Below are 6,256 nucleotides of genomic sequence, written 5' to 3'. Positions count from 1 at the left end.
GAGGAGGCCCAGCCTGCCCTGTTGCCTCTTCTCAGGGGAGAGGTGTCCGTGGGCAGTCACTTCCTTCCGTTGGACTTGAGTTCCCTCCACTGGAAACCAGGGAAATCTCTGTTTACCTCTCACAGTGTTTGAGAATCCCACGCAGGACAGGAAAGTGATTGTAAACTGTGAAGGGCTAACCAGGTACCGGGACTGTTGATGTTCTGCGGGCTTTGCCACCAGCCGTAGCTGCTTCCCTTGCTTCCTTCCCCGTCACCTCCCAGGGAGGACACAGCCAAGAGGAAACACCAGGAAATTCCCCTCTTACCTGCTCACTATGCTTCCCCTCCCGCTCATTTGTCCACACCGAGGGTCAGTTCTGAAGGGCATGGTCCCAGGGACAGGAAAGGGCTCCCGTGTCTGACTGCTGGCTGGGAACAGAGACGTGACCCCCCCACAGCAAGGGAAGTTAGGGCCCAAGACCTTCGAGTCACATCTGCCACAACACACACATCCCTCACGCAGGCCTCCTGGCCCCATGATTGGAGAGACTCAAAATGAGGCTCATGTGATGTCACCGTTAAGCGATATTCTCTGAACAGTTAGGGCCACAAAGTCCCTCTCTTCAGGGTGCTGTGAGCTACTGAGATGTAACATGTATGTTCATGGCCCCAAAGACACAGGGAGCAACTGCAGAGCAAGTTACCACCAGAGTCCTGTCTGCGGGGACTGTCAGGGGCCTGTCAACCATGTGTTGTTCACTATCGTTCTGTATCCAACTGGCAGAGTCGCAGCAACGGCCGGGTAAGGAGTCCCATGTATGTCTTCACACAAGACCTTCATTCTTTGGGGAAGACCTGTGTCCCCCTTGCTCACTAGAGGAAGAAAGAGGAGGAGCATTTGTCTGACTAGCTCTGATTTGATCCCCTTTTGACTACCAGGGAAGAGGCAGACTCAGGAGCATAAATAAGAATTAGAGGGATATTCTGCTATGTCCTCCTGTCAGGAACAAAGCTCACTGTGGAGAGACGGGACCTACTTTGGTCGCTGGGGCTCGTAGCATTTATCTGCTGCACATGTACTTGGCCTTCCAAAACTTAGGCCAACGGAGGCCCGGCCGGCACAGCCTGTCAGGGGTGCTGCCTGCGGAGGCGACGAAGCCCCTCGGGAGACGGTGCCAGAAAACGAAAAATAACAAGGGGCTCATCCCCTCCCAGCGTTTCTGTTCCCCAGGACTCCCTCCATTCAGCGGCACACAGGACAGGCTATTCCCGTTACTGCGGGCACTAACCCTGATGGATCAGAGTCCAGAGCCTGTGGGCTCAATTTAACCCTTTACAGAGAAAGTCCCAACTTCCTGTGCAGATCCCATCCTGTGTGCCACTCAAATCCCTTCCAAACACTGGCCCAGAAATCTCCTTATAAAAGGTATCTAGCCTGGCCAGCGTGGCTCAGTAGTTGAGCATCGACCTATGAGCCAGGAGGTCACCTTTTGACTCCCAGTCAGGGCACATGCCCGGGTTGTGTGCTCGATCCCCCGTGAGGGGCAGGCAGGAGGCATGTCGATCAATGATTCTCTCTCATCACTCATGTTTCTGTCTCTCTCTCTTCCTTCCTCTCTGAAATAAATAAAAATATATCTTAAAAAATAATCATAGCAGCTAATATTTGCTGGGTACCATGTGTATGGACAGAGCTGAGTGCATCGTGACAGAGGGAGACAGTGACCACCAGTCACACCCATCTATGAGGGTAAAGTCCTCTCCGGGACAGGCCGCCTGAGTACTGTGCACTGCTTGGTGATGACACAATAACCCAGCGGTTCTCAATCTTCCTAATGCCGCAACCCCTCCATACAGTTCCTCATGTTGTGGTGACCCCCAACCATAAAATGATTTTCGTTGCTACTTCATAACTATAATTTTGCTACTGTTATGAATCGGAATATAAATATCTGATATGCAGGATGTATTTTCATTGTTACAAATTGAACATAATTAAAGCATAGTGATTCATCATAAAAACAATATGTAATTACATATGTGTTTTCCAATGGTCTTAGGCGACCCCTAAGGGGTCATTCGAACCCCAAAGGGGTCGCGACCCACAGGTTGGGAACCGCTGCAATAACCCGCCATACGCTACGGGGAGCAGATAAGCTTTCCAATTCCACTCTGCTATGGACAGATACATAGAGCTAGTTGGTCAAAGCAACATGTTCTAACTGTTCTTTTTTGTTGTTTTTAATCCTCACCTAAGGATATTTTTTTATTGATTTTTAGAGAGAATGGAAGGGGAGAGAGAGAGAGAGAGAGAAACATCAATGTGATTGATGTGAGACACATTGATTGGTTGCCTCCCGCAGTCTCTCCAACCAGGATCAGGGATCAAACCTGTACCCAGGTATGTGCTCTTAACTGGGAATTGAACCTGAGACCCTTGGGTGTGTGGGCTGATGCTCTGACCACTGAGCAGCGCCAGCCAGGGCTGATCTAACTGCTCTTACTGTTGAGACAGCTCCGTGAGGTTTCTCTGTGCTGACTGGCCCCTCTGTGTGTGTGTGACCACCTGGTATTAGTGGCCACTCCTGCTCTGGGGTTGGCAGGATGGAGCAAAGGTAGCAGGAGCCCAGATTGCCCAGGGTTATGTAATAAATGGTGAGTCGGTGTTTGAACCTACCTGGTACCAAAGCTGGTGTTCTTTGCTATACGGCCCATTCATTTTCAACAGATATTCTCCAGGAATTTCCATACTGGAGCATTAAAAACCCTGCTAGTGTGCATGTATTTGCTTCACTGCTGATTGCTGCTGAAGCAAGCAAATCGTTCCCTTGTACATAAGCCAAAGCTGCATTTTCCTAACAGCACTGACACATACTTAAACAGAATGTCTTGTAATAGTTTATTCCTCCTGCACCCTTCACCAATTGCATACTACAATGATGTGAAGCCAGAAATAGTTTTCAACCAAACTGTGTTTTCTCACATGAAAATGTGTATCATCTCAATCAATTTAAAATGTTTGAGTAAAAGAATATCCGTTTTGAAGAGTTTTATATCGAAAGCCTCTCTTTGAATGATGATTATGGTATAGATCACCAACTCCCAACTTCTGGATTGAGCTTCCTTGCCCCTCCGGAAGCAGGCATGGCCATGTGACTTGCTTTGGCCAGAAGAAAGCAAGTAGGAGTGACATGTGTAACTCCAGGGCCAAATCGTTAAGACACAGCGCTTGTACACGTACACGGTGGAATACGACTCAGTCATAAAAAAGAAGAAAATGTTACCCTTTGCAACAGCAAGGATGGACTGCCTGCCCTGCCAGCAGACCAAGGCCGTGCTCTCCTCTCTCCTCATGGACTGTGTCTGACACAGAGGCCGCCCATCTGAGCTTGCCCTCCCTTTTCTGTTCCCCGTGTGTCATGTCTACCCGACAGCGTTTCCCAGGTGCTCACGGCGCTTCTCAGATCTGACCCCTGACGCTGTAGAGGGATGCAGCAGGCACCTCACACACTCAGAGCAACAGTTGGTAAAACCAAACTCTGGCCAAGGTTCCTTCTCCTTTCCTTCCTTCCTTCCTCTCCCTCTCACCGCACGCCTTAGTTTTCATTTTCTCTCCAAGAAAAGAGGCACAAACCCCAGAACCAGGGAAGGGAGAGCAGCGTGGAGCCGCGGCAGACTTCCCCCCAGCGCTGCTGGTTCAGTGTCTCTCGCAGGCCGGGCCGCTGGCTTCCCCTGCTCAGCACGCAGGGCTCCCCAAGGCTGGCACCGCCCCAGCCTCCAGCTGGGGAACAGGGTCCATGGTGCTCCTGAGCAGGGCGTGAGCTGGCCACGGGTGGTTCTAGCAGCAGATTCCTCCCTCTGCGGCAGGATTGGTGCCCAAGCTTTATCATTCTCGGAGAGTGCGGGCAGAAGGCGAGAGTGATGCGCAGGGAAGCGCTCTGATGTTATCTCAATGTGTACGAAGCGCTCTGACATCTCAATGCGTACGGAAGTGCTCTGATGTTACATGGTGGCCCCATTGTCCTGCGTGTCCAGAGGCTGGAAGGAAGGGGCAACACCACAGAGCCAGTTGCTACCCAGAGGTCCGCCAGTCAGCTCCAGCAGCCACGCCATCCATCTCCACTCCTATGCCAACCTCCCCTGGGGCTTCTGTCCAGGCAGTCCGTGGCTTCAGGTGGGCTCACCTTCTGAAGCCTCCAGCGCTGTCTCCAACAGAAGGAGCCCCGTGAGCCGCAGAGCGCTGCACCGCCAGGCGTGGGAACCGGCCCGTCTGGGTACCCTCCCCTCCCCTCTGCCCCCAGGATGGCCTGGGGCACTTGGAGCCAGTTCCCCGCCTGCCCCAGCCGCTCACCTCGGTGCCTGTGCCCACACAGATCCCCATCCCTCTGCCTCTTCTCTGGCTGATAAAGCCCCGCTTATTCTTAGAAACTCAGCTCAGAGAACCCCTCCCCTTGGAGAAACCTTCTCTGCCCCCGCCATGGAGTCATAACTCTCCTCTTCTCGTGCCACATCCATTCTTTGAAAGGATCTCTGTTACTCCTGCCCAGTCAGTCCAGTGGTTAGTGCTTGTGTCTCCCAGCTAGAGCCTGGGTTCTCCAGGTGTGGACTGTGATGGGTTAATCCCTGAACCTCCAGGGCTGATGGATAAGAGCACATAGTAGGACCACGATCAAGGCTGGCTGGCTGGGTGGCTGAGGGGCACCACTTGGAAAAGACACAAAGGGAAGGACAGCCAGTGGGGCTACATCCCCAGCCAGAGAGAAAAAGAGAGAAGACGGCCGCTCCAGCATGAGTGACCACCACGCTCACAGCTGCCAAGTCCTTCCGCAGGAGCTCCCAAACTTGTCTCTGGGCCGAGGTGTGGGTTTTCACTGAGAGATAAAGGGGCCACACTGGACGCTCTAGACCAGCGCTTCTCAACCTGTGGGTCGCGACCCCTTTGGGGGTCGAATGACCATTTCACAGGGGTCGCCTGACCATCGGAAAACACATATTTTCGATGGTCTTAGGAACTGAGATACCGCGCCTCTATCCGTCTCCAGGCGGGTCCGCCCACATGCAGATACGCCCACATACGAGTACCCGGCATATTAAAGGGTCACGGCATTAGGAAGGTTGAGAACCACTGCTCTAGACACATGTGTAGAGCCACCTGCCCCATGTCCACTCCCTGCCATTCAGGGCGGGGGTGGCGATGGACTTCTGTCTGTGCAGCAGGGTGGCTCTGTGAGGCCTTAAGTGTATCATCCTATATAATAAAAGCCTAATATGCTAAGTGTTGGTCATCCGGTCGGCCGTTCAAGCAATCAAAGCGTAATATGCTAATGATATGCTAAGGCCACTCAACCGCTTGCTATGATGTGCACTGACCACCAGGGGGCAGACACTCCAACTGGTAGGTTAGCTTGCTGCTGGGTTCCAGCCGATCAGGAGAACTGAGCAAGATGGGCTGGACCCACCCTGGAGCCCTCCTGCGGTCCCTCCCCAGCTGACTAACCTCCCGCATTCCTCCCCGGCCCCAACCATGCACCGGTGGGGTCCCTGGGCCTGGCCTGCACCCTCTCACAATCTGGGACCCTTTGGGGGATGTTGGAGAGCCGGTTTAGGCCCCATCCCACAGGCCAGGCTGAGGGGTCCACTGGTGCATGAATTTGTGCACCGGGCCTCTAGTTAGAAAATAATCTGTCTGCAGACTCAGGGGTCACACAGGCTCTGTGCGTGGCAGAGGGAGAAGCAGTTTTTATTCATGGCCCTCCAGTTCTTACGTCCTCCCCTTGCCACAGCCCCAGTGGACACACAGGCTCCTGTGGGCTTCCGGGGGATTCCCTGCGGCCAAGCAGCCAGCCATCGGAGGTGGCCTGGTGAAGGGCAGACAGCGTGTTAGCTGGGGGTAAACTCTTTATTCTGTTCACTGTGTAGGCATCAAGCCCAAGAAATGGGCAGGCTCCCGGGAACGAGCCACACCTTCCGAGAAGTAGCCTCCTGCTCTCTGTGTTTTCGTGGCTGTGACAGGACACGCCTTTGCCGTGGTCCCACCCAGAGCTCAGGTATTCGAGACCGGCTGCCAAGAGCCTTCTTCTCAGAGGGTCACTCGACCGAAATACGGTGGCCACTTGTTCCAGTTACTGTAGCCACGTAACAAATTACCCCAAACTCAGAAGCTGCAAACACCATTATTTGGATGCTCCCAGGTTCTAGGTCCAGAACTCCAGGAAAGACACAGGGCGCAGCACAAATGGCTTCTAGCTAGTGTCTGCTTCAGGCTGCCTGGGCCT

At 53.3% G+C, this 6,256-nt stretch overlaps 1 pseudogene; it reads left to right on the top strand.

The window, feature by feature from the left end:
* LOC102765976 overlaps positions 1 to 5,959 on the top strand; it is a 15,526-nt pseudogene extending 9,567 nt beyond the window's left edge.
* The last annotated feature ends 297 nt before the right edge of the window (positions 5,960 to 6,256 follow it).

The sequence above is a fragment of the Myotis davidii genome, unplaced genomic scaffold, assembly GCF_000327345.1.
Source record: "Myotis davidii unplaced genomic scaffold, ASM32734v1 scaffold401, whole genome shotgun sequence".
NCBI classification, from domain to species: domain Eukaryota; kingdom Metazoa; phylum Chordata; class Mammalia; order Chiroptera; family Vespertilionidae; genus Myotis; species Myotis davidii.
Note: the sequence above shows the minus strand (reverse complement) of the source record. Positions and strands in the feature narration are given on the sequence as shown.